Consider the following 26,647-nt stretch of genomic DNA (forward strand, 5'->3'; position numbering starts at 1 on the left):
AATACAATTTGAGCAGTCTATAGCATTACAGATTGGCTGTTTTCTTGCAGCTCTCTGAATATGTCATTCTACGATTTCTCCCTTCTGTTGCTTCATTGAGAAGCCTGCTCTGAGTTCAAATTTTGTAATATTTTGGTAGGCTTTCTCTTTTTCTGCAGGTGTCTATGATTTTTCTCTTTACTTGTAATTGTTATAACACCTTTGTATCACTATATTTCTTATTATTTGGCTGTTGAAGTTCATGTTTAGGTTGAGAACTGTTATGGCTTGGGTCTAGATGTCCCCACAAAGCCTCATGCTTTTTCAGAGGTGGCTGAATCTAGTGTGATTGGTTCATGGTGGGGCTAGGCCAGGGGGACTAGGATTAAGGACATAAATGATACCATCCCTAAGTAGTCTGAGTAAGATAAAAGGGGCAGAAAAACACTGTTAAGGTCTCTTGTTGCTTTTGCTGTCTTCTGCTGCCATGACCTGTTGCCCCTCTGCCACCCTCCTTGGAGCCTGCCAATTATAGACCGAAATATGTACAAACTGTAAGCCAAATAAACATTTCCCACATTTAACTTTAGATGTCAGGTATTTTGTCTCAACAAGGAAAGAAAAGTAACTACCACAAGAACCAATGCGTTCCTTCAATTATGTAAAATTTTGTTATTTACTTTTATTCCTCCATTCTCTTGATTTAAAATATATACTTGATACTCTTCTAACCCTAGCATTTTATATTCTAGTTAAATTCCTATGTGCTATTTTCCAATTCACTAAGTCCTCTTTTACCAGGTCCAATCTATATATTATGTTTCTTTCCCATTTTAGTGACTATAGTTCTGAATTTCTGTTATTCCTTTTCTGCCAATTTTTGTTTTATACTTTACTGTTTATTTTCATGAGATGATTCCTTTTAACATTCCTGTAGATATTTAGTCTAGATGTTTTTCCTAGAGTATCCTATAAAATTGATATCATTTTAAGAGACGATTTTTAAAAATCTGATAATATTTTTTGGCTGTCTTCCTTTTTGTTGTTGTTGTTGTTAAATCGTTTTATTGGTAATTTTAGGTCTACAACACAATTACATTTCTCACTGGGAATTGTACCTTTACATAATGCATCTTGGTTCTTATTTTTTTCCCCATTCCTAGCCCTCCCTTCATCCCCTCCACCCTTCCCTATTTACAAAGACTTTATTTCCATTTTTTCCATTTCTCAGCATTTTTCCTTTCCCTTCTTTCCTTTCCCCTGCCCCTCCCACTTCCCCTACACCTTTGGACCTTTTCTTCCTGTTTTGCATTATCAATTATTCATTCTAATGATTGGTACATTTTAGGTATACAATATAATGACATTCATCATTGGAAATTTGCACCTTTACATAATCTCTCTTGGTTCTTATTTTTCACCCTTGCCTGGCCCTCCCTTCAATCCCTCCATTCCTCCCTATTTACAAAGATTTTGTTCCTATTTTTCCATTTTCTCATGTTAATCCCATTCCCTTTTATCCTTTCCCCTAGCCCTCCCACTTCCTTCCTCTTTGCCCCTTTTCTTCCTATTTCACATTACCTATTATACATTTAGTCCTTATTTACACTTTCAGTTTCTCACACCAGAGAAACTATTCGGTATTTAAACATGTGTGTCCTATTTATTTCACTCAAGAGTATCACCTCAATGTGCATCCACTTAGCTATAAATGTCTCTAATTTCTCACTTTTTATGGCTGAGCAGTACTCCATTTTAGAAAAAACCACATTTTCTTTATCCAGTCTCCAGTTGGTGGGTATTTGGGCTGTTTCCAAGTTTTAGCTATTACAAAGTGTGCTGCTATGAACATGGGTGCACATATATCACTGTGGTATGATTCTTTTAATTCTTTGGGGAAGATCCCCAGCAGTGGAATAGCAGGGTCAAATGGGACTTCCAGTCCTAGTTCTTTGAGGTATCTCCATACTGATTTCCACAGTGCTTGCACCAGTCTACACTCCCACCAGCAGTGGAGCAGGCTTCCTCTTTCCCCACAGCCCCGCCAGCATTGGTCATTGGTTGATTTCATGATAGCAGCCATTCTTTCTGGAGTGAAGTGGAATCTCAGCATTGTTTTCATTTGCATCTCTCGAATGACCAGTGATGTTGAGCATTTTTTCATGTATTTATTTGCTATTTCTACTTCTTTGTCTGAGAAGTGTCTGTTCATTTCAGATGCCCATTTTTGGATTGGGTCTTTAAATTTGGGAGGTCTGATCTTTTTAAGATCTTTATAGATTCGAGATAGTAGACCTTTGTCTGAGGAAGAGCAGGTGAAGATATTTCCCCACATTGTGGGTTGTCTCTTCACACTGGTGGTGGTTTCTCTTGCTGTGCAGAAGCTTTTGAATAAGAAGAGATCCCACTTGTTGATTGTTTGTGCTAGTTCACAGGCAACTGAAGTTTTGTTCATAAAATCTTTTCCTACACCGATGTCTTCAAGAGTTCTACCTAACCTCTGTTCCAACTGGTTCAGAGTTTCTATTTTAATATTTAGATCTTTAATCCATTTTGATTTTAATTTAGTGCATGGCCAGAGATATAGGTCTCGTTTTAATCTTTGGCAAGTTGAAACCCAATTTTTCCAGCACCATTTATTAAAGAGGCTATCTTTCCTCCAGTGAGGGTGTTTGGCTCCTTTGTCAAAGATGAGATGGCTGAGTGTGTCTGGCATTGTTTCTGCATCTTCTAATCTGTTCCACTGGTCCTCAGGTCTGTTTCTTTGTCAGTACCATGCTTTTTTTTTATCACAGTAGCTTTGCAGTATAGTTGCAGGTTGGGGATTGTGATACCCCCTGCCATGTCTCTGTTACCTAGAATTGCTTTTGCTATTCTGGGTCTCTTGTTCCAAATGAATTTTTGGATTGTTTTCTCAAGGTCCATGCAGTATGCTGCTGGGATCTCAATTTGAATTGCATTGAATCTGTATAGCAATTTTGGAAGTATGGCCATTTTCACTATATTAATCCTTCCTACCCAGGAGCAGGGGATGTCTGTCCATTTTCTGATATCATCTTCAATCTCTCTTTTCAGAGTGCTATAGTTTTCAGAGAAGAGATCTTTGATTTCTTTCATTAGGTTGATTCCTAGGTATTTCAGTTTTTTGGATGCTATAATGAAAGAAATTATTTGCCCTATTTCTCTCTCAGTGAGTCTGTCATTCGTGTAGAGGAAAGCTAGTGATTTTTGTATGTTGACCTTGTAACCAGCTACTTGACTGAATTTGGTTAAGTCTAGAAGACTTTTGGTGGCATTCTTAGTGTCTTCTATATACAGTATCATGTCATCTGCAAATAATGACAATTTGACTTCTTCATTTCCTATCTTTATTCCTTTTATTTCTTTCTCTTGTCTAATTGCCGTGGCTAATGTTTCCAGAACTATATTGAAGAAGAGTGGTGATAGTGGACATCCTTGTCTTGTTCCTGATTTGAGTGTGAAGGATTTCAGTTTTTGACCATTTAGTATGATATTGGCTGTTGGTTTTTCATAGATGGCTTTTATCAGTTTGAGGTAGAGACGATCTATTCCAATTTTTTGCAGGGTTTTATCATAAATGGATTTTGGATTTTGTCAAATGCTTTTTCTGTGTCTATGGAGATAATCATATGGTTTTTGTCCTTGGCTCTATTGATATAGTGTATTACATTGATTGATTTGCATATGTTGAACCATCCCTGCATCCCTGGGATGAATCCCACTTGGTCAGGGTGTATGATCTTCTTGATGATCTTCTTCATTCTGTTTGCCATTATCTTATTAAGAATTTTTGCATCCATGTTCGTTAGTGAGATTGGCCTATAGTTCTCCTTTTAGGTTGGGTCTTTCTCTGCTTTGGGGATCAAGGTGATGCTTGCTTCCAGGAATGAATTTGGGAGTATTGCTTCCCTTTCAATTTCATGGAAGAGTTTAAACAGTAGTGGCAGCAGTTCCTCTCTAAATGTCTTGTAGAATTCAGCAGTGAAGCCATCAGGGCCTGGGCTTTTCTTAGTTGATAAGTTTTGAATTACATTTTCAATTTCATTGGTTGATATTGGGTTGTTTAGAATTTTTAGGTCTTCTTCATTCAACTTTGGTAATTCCTATGTATCTAGGAATCTGTCCATTTCTTCTGTGTTGTCCATCTTAATGACATATAGGTTCTGGAAGTAGGTATTGATGATCATCTGGATTTCTGCTGGGTCTGCTGTCATTTCACCCTTTTCATTCCTAATTGCATGGATTTGGGCCTTTTCTTTCCTTTTCCTGATAAGGTTGGCTAAAGGTTTGTCAATTTTGTTGATTCTTTTGAAGAACCTACTCTTGGCTTCATTGATTTTTTGTATCCTTCTCTTAGTCTCCATTGCATTGATTTCTCCTCTGATCTTTATAGTTTCCTCCCTTGTATGAGCTCTGGGGTTGTCCTGCTCTTCTTTTTCTAGAAGCTTGAGGTTCAGCATCAGGTTGTTTAATTAGGCTCATTCTATTTTCCTAATATGCATATTCACTGCTATGAATTTCCCTCGTAAGACTGCTTTTATTGTGTCCCATAGATTCCGATATGTTGTATTGTCATTGTCATTTAATTGAAGGAACTGTCTGATTTCTTCTTTAATTTCCTCTCTGACCTATTGGTTATTCAGAAGTGTGTTGTTCAGTTTCCACTTGTTTAGGAAATTTTTTGAGTTTCTTTTGCTATGGATCTCCAATTTCATTGCACTATGGTCTGATAATGTACAGGGGATAACTTCAATTCCTTTGCACTTACTTAAACATGTTCTATGTGTGAGTATGTGGTCTATTTTTGAGAATGACCCATGTGCAGCTGAGAAGAACATGGATTCTGATTTTGTGGGGTGGAAGACTCTGTAAACATCTGTTAAGTTCATTTGTTCAAGAGTTCAATTGAGTTCTAGTATTTCATTACTTATTTTTAGACTAGTTGATCTATCTATTTGTGACAGTGGGGCATTGAGGTCCCCCACTACAATTGTATTAGTCCATATATGACTTTTCATGTCCGTTAGTATTTGTTTTATATAGTTGGGTGCACTAGTGTTTGGTGGATAGATATTTATGATTTTCATCTCTTCCTCTTGGATTCTTCCCTTTACAAGGATGTAGTGTCTTTCTTCATCTCTCTTAATCAGTGTTGGTTTGAAATCTACTTGATCTGCAAAGAGGATAGCTACTCCTGCTTTTTTTTGGTTCCCATTGCATGGAGTATTGTTTTCCACCCTTTAACTTTCAGTCTATGAGTTTCATTTTGAATTAAATGTGTTTCTTGTATGCAGCATATGGTTGGATTTTGCTTCTTGACCCATTCTGCCAGTCTATTTCTTTTGATTGGTGAATTGAGACCATTAACATTGATGGTTATAACTGAAACGTATTGACTTGTCATTGTCATGACTTTTTCTTTTTGTTGGGATCTCCTCCTTTACATTTAATTTCTTGTCATGCCAGATGGGTTCATTCTGCTTTGTTTTCTGGGGTTGTGATCCTAAATGTCTGTTTCTGGGGTATTGTGTAAAATTCTTTGGAGTGCTGGTTTGGTATTCATGAAGTTCCTAAGGTGCTCTCTTTCATGAAAGTATCTTATTTCCCTATCCATTTTGAAAGATAGTTTTGCAGGGTACATCAATCTGGGTTGGAGGCTGTTTTCTTTTAGGGCTTGGAATATGTTATTCCAAACTCTTCTTGCCTTGATGGTTTGTGTTGAGAAGTCTGCTGTAATTCTGATGGGCTTTCCCTTGTATGAGATTTGTTTCTTTTCTCTAACTGCTTGTAGAACTTTGTTCTGTTGAGTTTCTGGAATCTTAACAATTATCTGCCTATGTGTAGATTTCTTTTGATCAAGGCTATTTGGAGTCCTATATGCCTCACTTATTTGTATGTCAAGCTCTTTTCCCATGCTTGGGAAGTTTTCTGCCATTATTTCTGGGAAGAGATTTTTTATGTCATCTGCACTCTCTCCTGTTTCTTCATTGACTCCGATCAGTCTTATGTTATTCTTCTTTGCATCATCTAGCAGCTGCTGGATTGATCTCTCATGTTCCCTTATAATTTTGAAGCAATTTTTCTTTTCCTGGTCATTAATTGCAATCTTATCTTCTATATCTGAAATTCTGTCCTCACATTGGCTCATTCTGCTGTGTAGACTTTCAATGGAGTTTTTCATGTCCTGGAAATCTATTTGCATCTGTGTTATGGATTCCATTTATTCCTGTGTTGGGATTCCATCATGTTCCTCAGCTCCTCTCTAGATTTATTAATCATGTCTTGTACTAGGAGCACAATTTCTCCTGTTATCTGAGAAATTATTTCTGATTTCATTTTTTCCAGATCCCCTTTTGTTTCCAGTTCAGTGGGTCCAGGTGGTTGAGTATCAGAGTGTTCCATCTCATTTCCCTTTGGAGTTGCTGTAGGTGATCTGGAAGTCTGGTTTTGAGACTTATTTATGTGTTTTCTCATTTTGACTGGGGGAGCAGGGGGGTGCTGTTGGAGCCCTAGCAGATTACCTCCTCTGAGCTGGGAGAGGTGGGACAGGGGCCAGGAGCAGCGGTAGGGATGGTGGCCCCAAAGCCTTTTCCTCTGGGCTGGGAGCAGCGGGAGGGATGGTGGCTGGGAAGCCCCTTCCTCTGGACGAGGATCAGTGGGACAGTGGCTCAGAAGCCCCTATCTCTGGGCTGGGAGTGGCAGGACCCAGTACCATGGTCTGGTGGTCCGGTGTCCTCTGCGTCTTTGTAGTGTGGAACCAGGTGGCTGTACAGAGGAGCGGGGGGGATGTCCAGTGGATTGCTGCCTGGGGCGCGGACCAATGCGGCGTGTTCCGTGCGACTTGCGACCTCGGTAGGGCATCCGTAGACCTCTGTCTTCCTTATAATATGACTTATTTGTGCATTTTTACTCTTGTTTAAATATTACATTTTAGTTTCCCTTTGATTAAATGTTCATTTTACTCAAGTACTGCTTTGTGTGTATCCTTCTTATTCGGTAGTCTGTTGGTGCTCTCTCTTACCATCCCTGAACCTGCAGAGCAGCCCTGCGTGTGCTCATGGTATGGTGAATTCCTTTCCTGCGGCAGTGTCAGGAGTCATGGCTGAGATTTAACCTCCAGCCTCTGACTGCAGGCACCGTGCCTAACTCCAGCCTCCACGCCATGTAGCCCACAGAGCTGGAGCCCGGCTCCAACTGCTAGGGTTTGATCTTGACCCAAAGGCTTGTGGCTTCAGCTGTGCTCCCTGCTTTGCATTTAAGTTCTATTTCAGTCCATGGTGATGTTTATTCTGTTTTGAGCCCAACTATGTCTTTTTGGATTTCTCTTTTTATGTTTAATTTATCATTGATGTGTTTATAGCTGACAAAGTGTACTAGCCATAAACTTTATATGTCATCTTCACCAAAATGGTCCATCTCATTTTATAAACAGAGAGCTGAGGCTCGGCAAGGGGAAGCATCTGGTCCAAGGCCTCAGGAGTGTGCTGGTACCAGAGCTGGAACAGCTACTCTGTCTCCTGTGTCCAAGCCCTGGGACTTTTCACTGTCCCCATGCTCAGAAAGTGCAGGGCAGATCTGTGTTCAGCTGCTTCCTGCCTCCTTGTGGGATGGAGCTTGCCTGACATTTCCTGATAAGCGAGAAGACGTTTCATAGATTTCAGCACCACCGGGTTCAGGTCTGACTCGAAACACTCTCTCCAGGCAGCTGTCCGGTCTGCCTGAGGCACCAGGCCTCACAGTGAGCTGTGTGTGCTGGGTCCAAGGAGCCCGTGTTTCCCCGACAAGCGAGCTCAGGAAGCAGTGTTCTCCCTTTCCAGGCAACACAGCTTCCTCATAGTGAAGAGATGAGGAAGAACATTGATTCTTAGATTTGAAATAAGCAAACATTTTGTTGTATGCTGAGTGAATAATTGAATACAAATTACAACTGAAAAATGTCACTCAGCTTAAGGAGAAAAAAATTCCCTGTGGTTTGCATGTGGGGAAAAACAACACTTTAAAACCCAGGTGCTGTGAAATGTCCCCTGAACAGACTCATGCCTCGTGAGAGTGTGTAGCTATGCAATTAATGACTACCAGACTCACCTCAATATGCTATTACTTAGGAGCCTGTAACGATAAAATTATCAGGCTGAAATAAAGAAAGTGAAAGTAGATATTTTCCTTTTTTACTACTTAAAAAACTTGGCTAAAATGCTGTTGGTCTCTCTAGCCCTGGCAAACATACTGCAGTCTGAAAATGTCATGTTTTCTTCAGGCCCAGCCCGACTGCCTTCGAGAACTGAGGGAGACTGAATGCAGTTCTGCATCTGGGTGATTTTCCATGTTCATGCGAGCCCGCTTTCCCTATTTCTTAGAGAAGTAGGGGTTTTTTTTGGTACTGGCGATCGAATTCAGGTCCTTGACCTTGTGTGGCAGGCGGTGAAACCATTGAGCTAAATCCCCAACCCTTCACTTTCCTTATTTCTTAATTCAAACCTTCCAACATAACTATACACAGAAGGCAATTTTTACCTCTGAAACGACCCTTGGAAGAGGACTTGCTCTTTCTCTGCATTGGTGCTCAGCATCTCTCACCACCCCAAGTGAGATGAGCAGGTACTCAGTCGAATGAGTGCCGGGAGGAAGGTGGCTGCTGAGAAACGGCAGCCATGGCCTCAGGAAGCTGTGATTACAAAACAAGCTATAGGAAGTGGATTTTCCTCCACTGTGTTCTAAGATTAACATGTGAGCCAGAGTGAATAGGCCAAGTAGAGGGTGCTTAAAGGATCAAGGCAGTATTTTGTGATTCTTTGAAGGTAAAGGTGAAGGTAATGTGCACATTCCTATTGTTACAGATGGTCTAACAATGACAGTAGTAATTAGTATCTTTAGCCAACCGAAGACCAACCTAGGGATATTCGAGTACATGGAATTCCTAAAATATTACACACTCCTCAGCTATTGTGAAAGGGGCAAAGGGGAAGGGGAAGTGGGAGGGGGAGGGGAAAGGAAAGAAGGGAATGGAATTAATAGGAGAAAATGGAAAAATGGAAACAAAGTCTTTGTAGATAGAGAGGGGTGGAGGGGTTGAAGGGAGGGCAGGGGAAGGGGAAAATAAGAACCAAGAGAGACTACGTAAAGGTGCAAATTTCCAATGATGAATGTCATTATATTGTATACCTAAGATGTACCAATAAAGTTAATTTACAAAAAAAGAATGTAGCACAGCACCAGAGCCCACTGTGTGCAAGAATATAGACTGCATCACTGTGAGCAGCAAGGGCCTTCCACTCGCTCCCAGGCCGCAGGCTGCACCACCTCTCCATGCTGTGCGGTCCCGCCATGCAGAGGAGCAAATGCACAGGAGGGGCCGGGTGTAGGAGGCCGGGGAGGGGAGCAGTAGGACAGCTCCCAGTTGTGTCTCTGCAGCATGCAGCAGCAGTCCAGCTTCCCCTACATCCACCTAACTTCTTTGTGTGAGCTGACAGGTTGTTTTGACATGGTTAGATATAGCCAAACAAAGAATAAGAGCAAATTGGTAGCCGTGTTTCAGAGTTCCTGACTATAGGCACAAAGTGATCAAATGCACCTGCAAGAAATCCAGAATTGTAGATTTTGACCCTAGCTTTGTTCAGTTTCCCTTCCTTCAAGATGTTCTTCCTGTTGAAGCAACTTGGGATATGTCTGTGTCCTGTCCTGTCAAAACAGGTGCTCGGCTAAAGCCAAGAAGCTCCTCCCAGTCAGGCAGGGCTGGGGGACGTGGGGGTGGGAGGCACAGGCCATCCGGAGCTCAGAGCCCAGGCCTTTGAGTGGGAAGAGGTGACCAAATAATCGAGGAGTTTGATAATCTCCACTAGAGCTAATTTCTCAGCCGTGAACTTGAAGACCCTGAAGTTGAAAGGATAAAGAGAACTCTGACATCAAGAGGTTCTATTTCATGGAAAGTGATTTAATTTTGAAAATTCAATGTTACAGATAGATGTGCATCTGAAAGAGATTTGAGCTGGCTGACAGACAGCATGCTTGCTGCATGTGAGGAGGGAAACCACCCAGTTCCCCTGTATCTGGCCTCAACCCAGTGCTCCTCCATTGGCCTCTGGGAGTCCCACTTAGAGGAGGAATCAGGCCGGGACAGCTGCAGTGCTGGCAGCTTCTCTCCTCCGACGTAGCAGCAAAATTCAGGTGGGTGTGTCTCAGCCCTACCTGAGACAGAGGGGTCTGCTCACCTCCCTCTCTGCTTTCAACCTGCCTGGAACACAGAACTGGTCCTTACTTCTAGGGTGGCCCCAGTTGCTCTTAGATGGTTACCATCCAATATCACACAGAATCGGTGAACTCTCAAAGCTAAATGAGAGCAAGCATCCTCTGGATAAGAGGAGAGAGGGAAATAGTGACAGCGTTTCTAAAGGGTTGAAATTTTGGTCAAGAGGGCTGGCATAGAATCTCATCTGTGTTATTCACACTGGACTTTCTAAGGAGTAAGACAGTTACGATCATACCTTTTCTCTTGCCCTCAAGAGTTAGCATGAAGATAAAATGAGATGATCTTTTATGACTATTGCTTTTTTTTGACAAATAATACAAATATATTTTATTTGAAATAAACAAAAAATGCTAACACAGCTTTCACTTAGAAACAAGCTCTTGCCTGACTGTTATTACTAAGCAAAACAAAGCTGAAGCATAAACAGCCTTCTTTTTTAACATGTATCTGGAGACAGGTAGGAAGACACTACTTGGTTTTTTAAAAAAACTGGCCTCCCTTTAAAGCCTGGTCATAGATGTGTAAACAATGTAAATGAATCCACCATTGTCAGTTGTCCTATTGTACCTCTGTCACCTGTGTGTTCTGAGATCACACAGTTACCTGCCAATATACCTGGGAAGGGTTGCCATACTGAAGTAACTTTTGAGTTCTTGGTAGGCAGAACTAAGGAAGAGTAATTTGGAACAAATTTTACATCCTATTTAGAAAACTCTAGTATTCCCTTAAATAACAGGTTACAACAGAGAGATACTGCCTGGAAGTTACTCTTTTCACTTTGGTTTAGTTTTAGTTTTTGTGATTTATAGAGCTGTTTGACTCATTTGCTTATAGTACAATCCTGCCACAAAGTACTAAAGGACAAGGTATCCGTGATTCCTTCAACACACTGCATTTTTCAAGTTTTACTACATCCACAGTATGTCAGCAGTTCTAAAAAAACCAAAAAACCAGAAAAACAAAAATGTAAATGGGTAAAATTCTTGTAAAAATGCAGGTGTCAATACCTACAATAGGGAAGACCATGAGAGAGCCCCCTCCTCTCCAGAAAAGCAAACGTGTTCATGTGCAGGCAATGTGGTTCAAGTCTTTGGATTTAAGAACAACTTCCCCCAGAAAAGCTGGCTGTCATGGAACTTCCAGAACGCTTATTTTGGCTCTACCAAATGGACCCAAAAGGCCCCAGTGGAAAGTTTAAAAAAATAACAGTTATGCGATGCTACAAATGATGATCAAAGCAGTCAGAGGGAGAAGAATGGATGTATCTTCCATTTAGCTGGTTTGTAGCACAGCCTCTTAGCTGCTGGATCAGTAAAAACCACTGAAGTACCAGAAGTGCTTTGAAGCATAGGGTTAAAAAAGTACTGAACATATTATCTAAACTGTCACAGGACTTCATAGCTAGGAAAATTTTCTAATTAGTAAAATGACTCCAAGATAGATCTCTCTTTCCAACATAAAACACAGCAGAAGAAAGGAGATTTACAAGTAGATATAGTAATAACAGAAAATTACAAGGCAGAGAACAGAAGGTCAAGACAATGCTGCAGGTTCAACAGCATTCCACGAGGCTAGAAGATCTGTTAAGTTTGAAAGCCCTGGCAAAACATCACTTTTGTTTATAAATCACTTGTTTATCATATGACCATGTGTTGAATCATTTTCTTTCCACATACTGAAGAATCCTACAGTCAGCCTTTCAGCATTCTGCATTTCTTTGCCAATCTTGTAACTGAGTATCTTGTCCAGTCCATTGTGGTGTAAGTAACTGGAAGTTGCCAGCACAAGGCCTTGAATGTGGTGTCTGACATTGTTTGATAGTTTTCACTAATTGCTGTCTGACACTCATTTTCTGGATTCTCTATGATTTTAATAAACTCCTTCACAGTCTGGACTTCTTTCAAAACATTTATGGAATCTTGCACATCTTTATGACTAACCAATTGAACATCACCATCTTCATAACGGTGAACCTAGATCTTGAGCACTCCAACTACTGGGCTGTAGATGGAGTGATGGTGAATTTCCACTCTGATCTCCAACGGCCACTCCAGCAATTTTTAGGCTGGAACTGGTGGCTTTCAATACACGCATTAATAGTCTGCTGCCCGCTTATAGTTTTAGCATACACAGTACAGAAGCCGTTGGAGTAAGGATCTTTCACATAGGCTCTTAAAGCAGTGTCACAGGGCTCTCCGAGACTTCAAACTTCCCTCTATTTTCTCTGGCTGGGGGTCACTCGCTTCTTTCCGTGAGTGATCACGCTTAAAGGAAGTTTTGTTTCTTGGATCTAAAAGTCTACTATTACCCGGATCACTATGCTCTGTAGTTAAAATCTCTTCATATCCTCCTATTCTCACAGGTGGGAACTGATCCATGTCATACTGGGCAAATGCATGGGCTACCCCTTTCCTGAGGAGATTGTCATTGTTAGGTAGCAGCCAGACATCACTGACTACTTCATTAAACTCCCCTGGAGATGCATGAGTGATGAATTTAGCAGCTATGCGTACCTTCTCCTCATCCGACACCCAGTCCTCGAAAGTATGACTATTGCTTTTGATGTACTACTGAAGATATTTTTCTACACATAGATGATAAAGATGGTTTTCTATTTTTTTGTAGTTTTTCTAAAATCGTTTAAATATTTGAGTTTGTGTTTTAATACTGTTAAACATCATTGTTTTTACTCTTGTCCAGACAAGCTGTTATCTTAATAGCACTCCTGTAATCGATTGTCCTTCCTTAGTGTTTACTGTTGTTTGTTGTAAAGCAAGAACCCATTCACATGCAAGCCTGGTTTTGGCCTTTCTATTTCATTCATTGATCTCGTTTTGTGCAAGTGATAAGGAAATAATGCACAGCAGGGCAGGCCTTTGTTTGCTGCACCCCCCCCCCCCCGCCCCCCATGTTTGAGCAATGTAACTGTTTGAGCGCCACACCTTTCCGTTCCTGCTCCTTCCGGATGTTTCAGGAATGTGCTGTAACCCCGCCCTCTTGCGCTGGTGAGCTTGTCACCAGCACCTGGGCCCGCCCCTCTGCCCCATAGGATCTCTATACAATGCTGCTTCCATGCTTGGGGCTCAGAATTTGCAGTATGAACTCCTCTGAGGCCACCAGTGTCATAAAGGACCCCTACGTTTCTCCGAGTGCTGCCCTCAGTTTCTTCAACCCCGGAGACTTTCAGATGGCTGTAACACTTGGCTGGAATGCTGAGCTGTCACACTGTGCTGTAATACAAGTAGATGTGTTTACAATTTCTATAACTTTACAGTGAATCTTTGATTCTGTTACAAATTATGACTTTTTCTAGATTTTTATAATCCCATATACATTTTAGAATTGATTGGAAAGATTCTATCTCATAAAAGTCTTGCTGGAAGTTTGATATAAACTGCATTTGATTCACAGATCAATTTGTGGGAGAATTAATATTTTTATAAAATTGATTTTTTCCAAAGCAAACTTCGTATTTTAGTAATTAATCTGAGTTGTCTTTAATATCCTCTACATTTTTAAATTATTTTATTGTAAGTATCTTATACATTATTTAACCAGAGAGACTTTTGGCCTCTTTAAAAATCACATTTTGATTGGTTATTACACGACGATGGAGAAATATTGATATATATTTGCTGATCTTTCGTTCATCAAACTTGCACATATGAATCAGGTTCTCAAACAAACAAACAAAAAGATGAAACCCCGAAATTAGAATAATGTGAGAAGAGCTAATGAAGGGACTATTTAGAGAGGTGTGAGAGGTGTGTGAAATCCTCAAGGGACCTCGCAGGAGCCTGTAGTAGTGACACAAGGACCATTACCTCCCTTATCCCTGGAGGGACGGAGGAGGGCACTGGGGCAGGAGGTCCCTGTGGAGAGGTCTGATCTCTGACAGGCAGGGGTGGCAGGGATCCATCACAGGGTGACCCGGGGACCGGGGAATAGCACTGTGGCCGCGCTTTCTCTCACTGTATCTCCTGGCTTTGTGCCTCTCTCTTTCGACCACTGGCCAAATCCTTTGGAATCTCTTGGAAGTCAGCCTCACAGGACACAGCAAGAGTGAGGGTGAACAGCGGATGTGCAGGGGAAGATGGGAAATAGCGTCTTGTGCGTTGCTGAGGTCTTCTGCTGGCTCTGGAGGTTTGTTTATAGGTCAGCAATCTGGATATTACCTAATGACAATTTTGTCTCCCTCAATCCTTAGGTAGATTTATTTTTGCTATTGTGTTTCACTGACTTTCCTACTGACACTGACTTTAATGGGACTATACCTAGATATAGATTATTCACTTTAGAATAAATAGGATATTTACTTTAGTATGGTTTTTGGTTTAGATTTTTTATTAAGTAAGTTCTCTTTTGCTCCTAGGTAATATTTTTCTTGGACTCATGAATAGATTATATTACATTTAAAATATATATTTAATACCATTATTTAAAATATTTTTTCTTTTAATTTTCTAATGTGGTAGATTCCACTATTATGTATTTCACAAGAAATTCTTTTTTAAAAGAATTTGTTTATCAGTACACTTTTTTTTTTTTTTTTTTTTTTTGGTACCGGGGATTGAACTCGGGACCTTGCGCTTGCAAGGCAGGCGCCGAAACCACTGAGCTAAACCCCCGGCCCCAGTACATGTTTTTGATATGCAATGAGCTCTCCCACTGTGGACCGATACGTCTTAGTTCTTCTTTGTGTCCTGTTCACTTCTTGCCCTCCCACCACCCCATCCACCTCTCAGTCCCTTCCCATTTACGATAGATGTATCTCCTTGTTTCCTTTTATCTGTCTTTTATTTTGCTCGTTGCTGTTTACATTTTAGATTTCTCATACGAGAGAAACCGTACAGTATTTAAGATTATATGACTGATTTATTTCACTTAACGTTATGTTTTCAAGGTGCGTCTATTTTCCCACGAGCGACTCAAATTTATCTTTCTTTATAGCAGAGTAGAATTCTATTGTATACAAATACCACATTTTCCTTATTCACTCTTTTTGGTGAACATACATAAGGAATACAAATGTCCCAAGAATACATGAAAAAATGTTCAACATTGCTGGCCATTAGAAAAATACAAATTAAAACAACACTGAAATTGCCTCTCACTCCAGAAAGAATGGCCATCATCAAGAAGTTAAGTAATAACAACTGCTAGGGGGATTTTACACTGTTGACAAGAATGTGGACGAGTACCTAGTTCTGCCACTATGGAAACCAGTATGGAGAGTCCTCAAAAAACCCCCAAAATAGTAATTCCATTTAACCCAGCTATTACCCTTTGAGGTATCTTCCTTAAAGAGTTCAACACATTAAATACAGTGATACATGCATACCCATGTTTATAGCAGCACAATTCATAATAACCAAGTGTTAGAAAAATCATTCTTGCATTTAGGGGATAAACTCGCAAATCTTGATACACTTAAAATACATATTTAAACTGTTGCTTTTGCTTTGTTAATATTTTATTTAGTTCAGTCACATATATATTCATAGGGGATACTGCATACAATTTTCTTAACTATCCTAACTTGGTATGAAGCTTATATTACCTTAATAAAATAAACGTGTATTTTTTCTTTCTCTTTTGTATTGTAGATTTTGAGTAAAATATGAATTAACTGTAGTTTGAAGACGATAAAATTCTTGACATGGTGGCTTGAATTGGATGATTGTGTATCTTTCACTACTATAATTTATGTAATTATAAGACATAAATTTATAATTTAATATTTTATCAATTTATATTATAAAATTATTTACACAAAATCAATCTCAGTATTCTCCCATAATATCATTTTTCTTCTATTTATACTTAAGACACAGTTTACATTTCTCATACTATTTTTATACATCTGTATTCTTTTGCATTTTTCTGATTAACTTCTCCCTCCCTTCTTTTCTTCCTTTCTTCTACCTTTACTTTTTTTGTTACTTTAATTAAGTATCTTATTGGCTTGTTGATAAACTCTTTGATTTTACATCTTAATATCTTTTCCTCTTCTATTATTTATGTCTCAATATTATATCTGAATTTATACTTTAAAAACCATTTTATGTTAACAAATGACTTCATTAATTTAAAACTTTTTTTTCTTAAATTCTTTTATTGGTATATTTTATGTATGCAATACACTTACATTTATTATTGGGTGCTTGTACCTGTACATGATGTATCTTGCTTCTTATTTTTTCCCCATTGCCTGTGCACTGTTCACCCCCACCACCTTTCCCTATTTACATAGACTTTGTTTCCATTTTTTTTCTTTTCTCATAATTTTTCCTTTCACTTCTTTCCTTTCCCCTTCCCCTCCCACCACCCCTACCACTTTGGACCTTTTCTTCCTATTTCAAATTATCAATTATTAATTTTAATCATTTTAATCCTTATTTACACTTTCAGTTTCTCTCATTAGAGAAACTATTCAGTATTTACACATGTGTGTCATATTTATTTCATTTAAGAGTATGGCCTCAATATGCATCCATTTAGCTATAAATGTCTCTAGTTTCTCCTTCTTTATGGCTAAGTAGTACTCCATTTTATAAAAGAACCACATCTTCTTTATCCATTTTCCAGTTGATGGGCACTTGGGCTGCTTCCAAGCTTTAGCTATTACAAACTGTGCCATTATAAACATGGGTGCACATGTATCGCTGTGGTATGATTCTTTTAATTCTTTAAGGAAGATACCCAGTAGGGGAATAGCTGGGTCGAATGGAACCTCTAGTCCTAGTTCTTTGAGGAATCTCCACACTGATTTCCACAGTGGTTGCACCAGTCTGCATTCCCACCAACAATGGAGAAGGGTTCCTTTCTCCCCACAGCCCCACCAGCATTTGTTACTGGTTGATTTCTTGATAACAGCCATTCTTTCCAGAGTGAGGTGGAATCTCAGCATTGCTTTCATTTGCATTTCTCGAATGACCAGTAATGTTGAACATTTTTCCATATATTTATTTGCTGCTTTTACTTCTTTGTCTGAGAAATGTCTATTCATTTCAGATGCCCATTTTTGAATTGGGCCTTTGAATTTGGGGGAGTCTGATTTTTTTTCAATTCTTTATATATTCTAGATAGTAGTCCTTTGTCTAAGGTACAGCTGCTAAAAGTTTTTTCCCACATTGTAGGTTGTCTCTTAGCTCTGTTGGTGGTTTCTCTTGCAGTGCAGAAGCTTTTTAACAAGATGAGATCCTAGTTGCTGATTCTTTATGCAAGTTCCCTTGCCACTGAGGTTTTGTTCATAAAGTCTTCTCCTATGCCAGTGTCTTCAAGAGTTCTACCTAACTTATCTTCCAGCAAGTTTGGTGTTTCTGTCTTAATATTTAGAACTTTAATCCACTTCAATTTTAGTTTAGTGCATGGTGATAAGTATGGGTCTAGTTTTAATCACTGGCAGGTTGAAACCCAGTTTTTCCAACTCCATTTATTACATAGGCTATCTTTCCTCCAATGAGGGTGGTTGGATCCTTTGTCAAAGATGAGGTGGCTGAGTATATCTGTAGTCATTTCTGCATCTTATAATCTATTCCACTGATCTGTGGGTCTGTTTTTTTGCCAGTACCATGCTGTTTTCATACAGTAGCTTTGTAATATAGTTTCAACTTGGGGATTGTGATACCCCCAGCCATGTGTCTGTTGCTTAGAATTACTTTAGCTATTCTAGGTCTCTTTTGTTTCCTAATGAATTTTTGGATTATTTTCTCTAGTTCTGTGAAGTATATTGTTAGAATTTCAATGGCATTGCATTACATCTATATAGCAGTTTTGCAAGTATGGCCATTTTCACTATATTGGTTCTTCCAACCCAGGAGCAAGGGATGTCTTCCATTTTCTTATATCGTCCTTGATCTCCTTTTTCAGAGAGCTGTAGTTTTCAGTGTAGAGGTCTTTCGCTTCCTTTGTTAGATTGATTCCTAGGTATTTCATTTTTTTGGATGCTATTATAAAAGGATTTTTTCCCCTAATTTCTCTCTCAGGGAGTCTGTTATTTGTGTATAAGAAGGCTATTGTTTTTTGAGTGTTGACCTTATATCTAGCTACTCTACTGAATCTGTCAATTAAGTCTAGAAGTCTTTTGGCAAAGTATTTTGCTTCTTCTATGAAGTATCATACTGTCAGCAAATACTGACAGTTTAACTTCTTCTTTTCCTGTCTTTATTCCTTTTATTTCTTTCTCTTTTCCAATTGCTGTGGCTAATGTTTCCAGAACTATATTGAACAGGAGTGGTGATAGTGGGCATCCTTGTCTTGTTACTGATTTTAGTGTGAAAGTTTTCAGTTTTTGGCCATTTAGTATGATGTTGGCTGTTGGTTTTTCATAGATAGCCTTAATCAGGTTAAGATAATGACCTTCTATTCCAAATTTCTGTAGGGTTTTTATCATGAATGGGTGTTGGATTTTGTCAAATGCCTTTTCTGCATCTATTGAGATGATCATATAGATTTTGTCCTTGACTCTGTTAATATAGTGTATTACATTTATTGATTTATGGATGTTGAACCATCCTTGCATCCCTGGGATAAATCCAACTTGGTCAGGATGTATGATCTTCTTGATGACCCTCTGTATTCTGTTTTCCAGCATCTTGTTGAGGATTTTTGCATCTCTGTTCATTAGAGAGATTGGTCTGTAGTTCTCTTTTTGGGTTGGGTCTTTCCCTGGTTTTGGAATCAAAGTAACACCTGCTTCCAGGAATGAATTTGGAAGCCTTGCTTCCCTTTTAATTTCCTTGATGAGTTAAAGAATAATGGCAAAAGTTCTTCTTTAAATGTCCTGTCGAATTCAGAAGTGAAGCCATCAGGACCTGGGCTTTTCTTTGTTGGTAAATATTTTATTACATTTTCAATTTCACTCATGTAATTGGGGTGTTTAGAATTTCTTTGTCTTCTTCATTTAATTTTGGCAATTAGTATGTATCTAGGAATCTGTCCATTTCATCTGTGTTTTCCATTTTATTAGAGTACAGGTTCTCAAAGTAGGTATTGATGATGCTCTGGATTTCTGCTGGGTCTGTTATGACTTCATTTTTTTCATTCTTAATTGCATGGATTTGAGTCTTTTCTCTCCTTTTTTTGATAAGGTTGGCTAAAGGTTTATCAATTTTATTTATTCTTTCAAAAAATCAACTCTTTGAATCATTAATTTTTTTGTATCATTCTCTTAGTCTCCATTGCATTGATTTCTGCTCTGATCTTTATAATTTCCTTTCTTGTATGAGCTTTGGGTTTGTTATGCTCCTCTTTTTCTAGGAGGTTGAGGTTCTGCATTAGGTTATTTAACTGAGTTCTCTCAATTTTCCTAATATGGCATTCACTGCTATGAATTTCCCACGTAGAACTGCTTTCATTGTGTCCCATAGATTCCTGTATATTGTACTGGCATTATCATTTACTTGTAGAAACTGTCTAATTTCTTCTTTAATTTCCTCTGTCACCCATTAGTTGTTCAGGAAGGTGTTATTCAATTTCCATGTGTTTGTGGGAGTTTTGTGGTTTCTTACATCATTGACCTCCAATTTTATTGCACTATGGTCTGATAATATACAGGGGATAACTTCATTTCTTTTACATTTACTTAGATATGTCCTATGAGCTAACATGTGTTCTATTTTGGAGAATGACCCGTGTGCAGCTCAAAAGAATATGCATTCTGCTTTTCTGGGGTGGAACACTCTGTAAACAGCTATTAAGTCCATTTGTTCAATAGCTTTGTTCAGTTCTAGAATTTTGTTATTAATTTTTTGTCTAGATGATCTGTCTATTTGTAATAATGGGGTATTGAGGTCCCCCACTACAATTGTATTAGTGCTTATTTGGTTTTTCATGCCCATTAATATTTGTTTTGTATTGTTGGGGGCATTCATATTTGGTGCATATATATTTATGACTGTCATTGCTTCCTCTTGGATTACTCCCTCCTTAAGGATATAGTGATCATATTTGTCTCTCTTAATTAGTTTTGGTTTGAAATCTACTTTGTCTGCAAATAAAATTGCTACCGCCTGCTTTTTTTGGGTTTCCTGTCATGTGGAGAACTGTTTTCCATCCTTTTACTTTCAATCTATGAATTTCTTTTTGAGTTAGGTGTATTTCTTGTATACAGCACATTGTTGGATTTTGCTTCTTAATCCATTCTGCCAGTGTATTTCTTTTGATTGGTGAATTGAGGCCATTAACACTGATGGTTATAATTGTTAGATATTGACTCATCCTTGTCATGATGTTTTACTATTGTTGGCTTTTTTATTTGTAATTTTTTCCCCTTTCCCTTTAGTTTCTTGTCTTGCCTGCTGACTTCCCTCTGTTGGGCCTCATGGAGTTGTGACCTTCATTGTTTTTTTCTAGGATATTGTTTAGAATTGCTTGGAGTGTTCATTTGGTGTTCATGACATTTCTCAGGTGTTCTTTGTCGTGGAAGTATCTAATTTCCCCATTGATTTTGAAAGATAATTTTGCAGGATGCAAAAGTCTGGGTTGGAAGTTGTTTTCTTTTAGGGCTTGAAATACTTCACTCTAGGCTCTCCTTGACTTCAGGGTTTGTTTTGAGAAGTCTGCTGTGATTCTGATGCGCTTTCCTTTGTAGGTGATTTGTTTCTTTTTTCTAACTGCTTGTAGGATTTTGTTCTTCTGTTGGGTTTTTGGGATCTTGACTATTATATGTCTAGGTGTAGATTTATTTTTTTATCATGGCTAGTGGGAGTTCTATATGCCTCACTTATCTTTATGTCCAATTTTTTACCTATGTCTGGGAAGTTTTCGACTATCACTTCTGTGAAAAGTTTTTTTTATGTCATTTGTACTTTCTCTTGTTTTTTCATGGACTCCTATCAGTGTTATGTTATTCTTCTTTGCATTGTCTAGCAGCTACTGGATTGATTTCTCATGGTCCCTTACTATTTTGAAGAAATCTCTGTTTTCATGGTCCTTAACCGCAATCCTGTCTTCTATATCTGATATTCTATCTTCAGATTCCCTTAATCTGCTGTGGATACTTTCAATGGAGTTTTTAATCTCCTGAATGTCTGTTTGAATCTGTTTCATGGATTCCATTTCTTTCTTATGTTGGGCCATCATGGTTTCCATTTCTTTCTTATGCTGTGCATTCATGGCTTCTAGCATGTTTCTGAGCTCATCTATTTTTTGTCTGTTTCTATTCTAGAGCCTCTAATCATGTCTTTCACTCTGCTCACCATCTCTGTAGTTATCTGGGAAATTATTTCTGTTTTGAATTTTTCTACAGCCTCATTCATCTGTTTTGTTACTTCCTATGCTATCAGTTCAGGGTGTTCAGGTGGTTGATTATCAGATTTTTCTACCTTGTTTCCCCCAGAATTTACCCTTGGTGGGGTGGAAGTCTGCATTTGGGACTTGCTTAAATGTCTTCTCATTTTTGTTTTTGGTACTGTCCTTGGTTTATATCCTGGGTTGATACTTCAAAATTGCTTATTGTAAGTATCTTTGTTGCTTGTATTTAGAATCCTTATGGAATGATTGGTTCTCGAGGTGTCTTCCAGATATAGCTGGTCTTTAGGTTTTGAGTCTCTAATGACTCTGAGACTGTCTCATTTTCATTATGCCAGGAAGGTCCACTGACTAGATCAATCACAGCACCTTAGCCCAAGTGATACAATCAGCAACACCATAGCATCAAGTACATCTTAGAAAATGACAATTTGTGAAAGTTATTAATCTATCATCTTTAACTGTGTGAATTAAATAAAAATTGAGGACCAACCCAACCTATGTTTATAGTGAATAAAGTCTTCAATATAGCAACTTTACCCTTCAGGATGGGGAGTTAGAAAGAGCTGGGGAGAGAGTGATAGATAGGTAGAGGAATAGGGGAAGGTTAGCAGTGTGGCCTGAGGACACAGGTGAGAGAAGGAAAAAGAGAAGAAAACAAAAATAAAGAAGAAATCCAAATTAGGGCCAGAATAGGAACAAAAAGGGAGATGAAGAACAATGTGGGACAGCAAGAGAGAAAGTGTGTGTGTGTGTGTGTGTGTGTGTGTGAGAGAGAGAGAGAGAGAGAGAGAGAGAGAGAGAGAGAGAGAGAGAGAGAGAGAGAGAAAGGAAGGAGAAAAGAAAGAAAAAAAGAAGAGAAAAAAAATTTGAAAAGAGTAGGAAAAAAAATCATACTAAGAGCAAAAACCCCCAATAATAATAATTTTGAAAATAACAAAAAATAAAAATGAAAATGAAGGGCCTCCTTCAGGGTCTGTCTCTGCTGTCACAATAGTCAATGTGGGCAGCAGTGTGCAGATATAAATCAGTGAGTCTTATCAAGCCAGTCGCAGACCCGTGGGATTCAGGCTGATTTGTGGGTGAAAGTCCCAAGTCGAGCTCCCTGTCCTCCTGTAGGGTTGCACTCTGCAAGGTTCTATTGCAGGTTCCAGCTGCCCTTCCCCTGAAGATAGTCCAGGTTTCGATGGGAGGTGATGATTCCTCCAACTTACCCAGTATGATGGGCTGGTGTCCTCCGTGTCTTTGTAGTGTGGAACCAGGTAGCAGTACAGCCAGGAGGCCAGAGGCAGGGGTGGATGTGTGCCCTGCAGCCCCCCCCACCCCGCGGGACTAAGCAGATCACTGCCTGGCCGTGGCATGGCAGCCCACCAGTGTACGTGGTGCGGGTTGCATGGAGTGCGGGTCCCGGAGGCCCAGGACCTCTCTCTCCAGTGGGCCAAGCAGATGGCCACCGTGGGCATGGCCCAATTTCAATCTTTTTTGATATATAAAGGTAAGGTGTTCAATTTTTCTCTGGGTGTCTTGGATGACAGATGCTTAACAGGTGTTTAACATATAGCCATGACTAAAATTATAATGTGTGTAAATATTTATCACTTTCATTGTAATGGAGTTCTAAATATTTGACTTTCTAGTACAATAATTTCCAGCAATATTATGTTTTGTCTTTTTTCATGTATGTTTGGGATATGTAATGAGTATGCGGCATTCATCGTAGGGTATTGCTACACACAGACATCACATCCTTTTTGCCTGCTCTCCCCTTCCCTCCCACCCCTTTCCGCCACCCCCAGACTACCTTCCATCTCCACAAAGTCTGTCTTTCTGTTTCTTATCATTTTCCTTTTAAAACTATTTATAGTTTGAGTTTCTTATATAAAAGAAACCATGTAATATTTCAATTTATCATTCTTTCTCCTTCCCTACTCTCTTTACATAGGTCAATTTTTTCTGGTAGATTAAAAATTAAACATTTATAGCTATTATTTCAATGGTTATTCTAAATTTTTGGCCTTCATACTTCAATTAGTATTGTCCAACATTTTGAATATCTTTGTCTTCCTTCTGAATATCTTTCTTGTTATTGGTGTTTAGTAATTAAATCAACTGTGTTTTTAATTCTCCAAATAGATGATTATTTGTTGTATGTTTAAGTTAATACAAATTTAATTTATCAGAATATTTTATCATCTCTTTTTCCTCCATGGACTTTATACTTGCTGTTTTAAATATATCATATTAAACAAGATTAAAATATTGATTTCTATTGGAGTATACACATTTCACTCTTGTACTTAGTACTCCCTGTAAAACCACAATTATCACACAGAGTGCACCATTGTCAGTTAGCTTACAAGTTAATGTGCCCAATCAATAGCAAACCTCAAAAATTCAGATCGAGGGAAGGTTTCATTCATAGTTGATATTGAGTTATTCAGTCAAGCTTTACACAGAAATGAAAACTTGTTATGGTCAAAATTATTTAAAAAATACAGTGATGTAAAGAAAATTACAATTATAAAAAATTCACAAAATTATGAGTAAGAAAAGCTTGTCAGAATTATACTCCATCCAGGAAAGGGATTTGTTGCCTTTCAATCCCCATCTCCTGTCTTTGCTTACAGTGTGGGATTGAATGTCTTCTGGAAAAGCCTGGGAACTGACAGAATTAAGAAGACCAATTTGCTCTTGTTTCACAGTAAATTATGTACTGATGAAGTCCTTGGAAGCTGAAAATACGCTAAATCAAAATGCGCTTAATATACTTATCTGACCAGCATCATAACTCAGTCTAGTCTAATTTAAACATGCTCAGAACACTTACATTAGTATAGAGTTAAGCAAAATTGTCTAACACAAAACCTATTTTATAACAAAGTGCAAAATTTTGCATGTAATTTTAAAAACAGAATGGTTGTATGGGCCTTCATACCATTGTGAAGTTGGAAAATCTAAGTCAAACCATTTTAATTCAGCGACTATTTGTATGCACTTTGAGTTAGAGTTAATATGGTACTTACAGCTTGTTTGAAGGTTTTTTCTTTTCTTTCTTTCTTTTCCTAATGACCATGGCTGCAGACATTGGGATCCTCTGCTTTGTAATGTCAAATTGATGTGCTGTGTAAGCTCATGATAAATTTGAGAATATTAGGAATCTTTACATTTAAAATGAACACATCAGCCATTTAAAAAACTGTTTTGTTTTTGCACTAGTAATTGATATTTTTCACTTATGTGAGGATATTGTTTTGATGTTATGTGTTTCTGGTATGTGTACCTCAAGTCTGGGCAAAAGAGACATATCTTGAAGTCTGAGTTTTACAATAAATTCTACTGGCATAACTCATCTATCATCTATCATCTATCTATCTAAACATGAGCTAAGTGTTTCATATTAAACAAAATAACTGTTTACTGTAAAATGCTCTAGAAATACTAATTTTGATGATCAGAATATACACAAGGATATGACAACATTTTGTTTGGACATCAGGCAAAACATTTGGTTTAACCTTTCAACTTTTCATTTAAGTTGCCATTTGTGCATAATTAGTAAAGTTATATAATAAATACTTTGTCTACTCTTTAAAAAATGAGCCACTTATAATGCATGTAATACAGATTAGATGAATAACATTGGTCTCTTTAAGGACCTTGACTCACTCTTGCTCCTTTCTGTTCATGGCTTTGTATCTGATGTTATTGTAGCATCTTTGTGTCTGATGTCATTGTAGCATCTTTGTATCTATCTGATGTTATTGTAGCATCTTTGTATCTATCTGATGTTATTGTAGCATGTTCCCTTTGACCCTGAGCTCCCAAGACAAGCATTTATTTATGTGTTTCAGCCCCCATTTATGGCTGTGTTTCCTAAAGAGTGTCCCACAGGGCTCTCCATGCAACTGGGATGCAGTCCTCCTGGTTAAATGATGGTGAGTGTGTAGGACTCACACTTTAGATAACAAAGCGTTGGCGTGAGGGACACTGATACAAGGGATTCCCAGCATCTCGAGTGGCTGGGGCAGGCCCCTGAAAAGATCTCCCTGCCTTCTCTCTGCTATTTCTAGGGTTAGTGAAGGACAAGAAAGGATAGTGGGGAATTTGCATGTTAAATAAATTTATAAAGAGATTATCTGGGATTAGGGAACAGGGGTGGGGCAGGATGGGAGAGGAAAGGACCAAACAGAGTGGAGACTGCACACCTACACCTACCAGTTTCCAGAACCGAATGTGATTGCTATGTGTCACAGACACACACTACTGAAAAAGGGACGACCTAAAAAACCCTCTGGCTGGCTCTATCTCTGGGCATTTCGTGCCTCATACCTCAGTTGTACTGAATTATGCTGCCAGTGAAGAGGACTGGAATGAATCTCCAGTCCCCAGGTTCTGAACACTGTTTCCACCGACCTCCCCAGGACCTGCTCTTTTCCTAGGCCACATCTGCATTGGGCCTCAGTGTCTGGATGCAGGGGTAGTGGGAGGGAGCAGGGCACCCAGAAGACAGACAGCCTTGCCACAGGCTTCCTTGCCATGGCCCAGAGGCAGCGTGAATAGGACTGGAGGAGGGGGCATCGCCAGGGCCCACAGCCAGAGGCTGCTGTGCTCCTCCTGCTGGCTCCTCATCACCTGATAGCTTGGTACTGAATTTCCCGACCAATGCCTGCCAACCAAGTGGCTCTTACGACAAGTTGAGTCAGTCTGGCAGCTCCATAAACAGGACATAGGTTGCTTGGTCTCTTGGGGAGGAGGTTGCTGTGGGCCTCCCGATCCCATCTGAGAGCTTCCAGTCTGGGCAGCCCAGCCTCTGCTTGGAAAGTAATCAGGGTAACATTAATGGGCAGTCGCCTTGCTGAACCCTGTGCTTAGGGCTCTTTGCCTGTGATCTCGCTGGATTGAAAAAGTTCTCGGCTGTAATTTTGATTTCAGAAAACACAGCTAAAGCTCCAGAGAGGTTAACTAATTTTCTTACTATCTCACGGCCAGGAAGAGGCAGAGCAGTGCGATCCAATAGAGCCCCCTCTTTGGGGTCTCCCCTCCTTCTGCCTCCCTGGACCCCGAGATTCCTTCCAGACCATTAGCCTGGCTCGGCCAAACTTTGGCAGATGCCAGTGCCTGGAGGCCTGCAGCTCCCAGAAGGGAGCT

General features: G+C 39.1%; 1 pseudogene; it reads right to left on the reverse strand.

Moving 5' to 3' along the window:
- Positions 1-11,872: 11,872 nt before the first annotated feature.
- Positions 11,873-26,128, reverse strand: LOC101720494 (F-actin-capping protein subunit alpha-1 pseudogene; annotated as a pseudogene).
- Positions 26,129-26,647: the final 519 nt, after the last annotated feature.

The sequence above is a fragment of the Heterocephalus glaber genome, unplaced genomic scaffold (assembly GCF_053883595.1).
Source record: "Heterocephalus glaber isolate CG9 unplaced genomic scaffold, H.glaber_assembly_v1.0 deba00001457, whole genome shotgun sequence".
Taxonomy (NCBI): Eukaryota; Metazoa; Chordata; class Mammalia; order Rodentia; family Bathyergidae; genus Heterocephalus; species Heterocephalus glaber.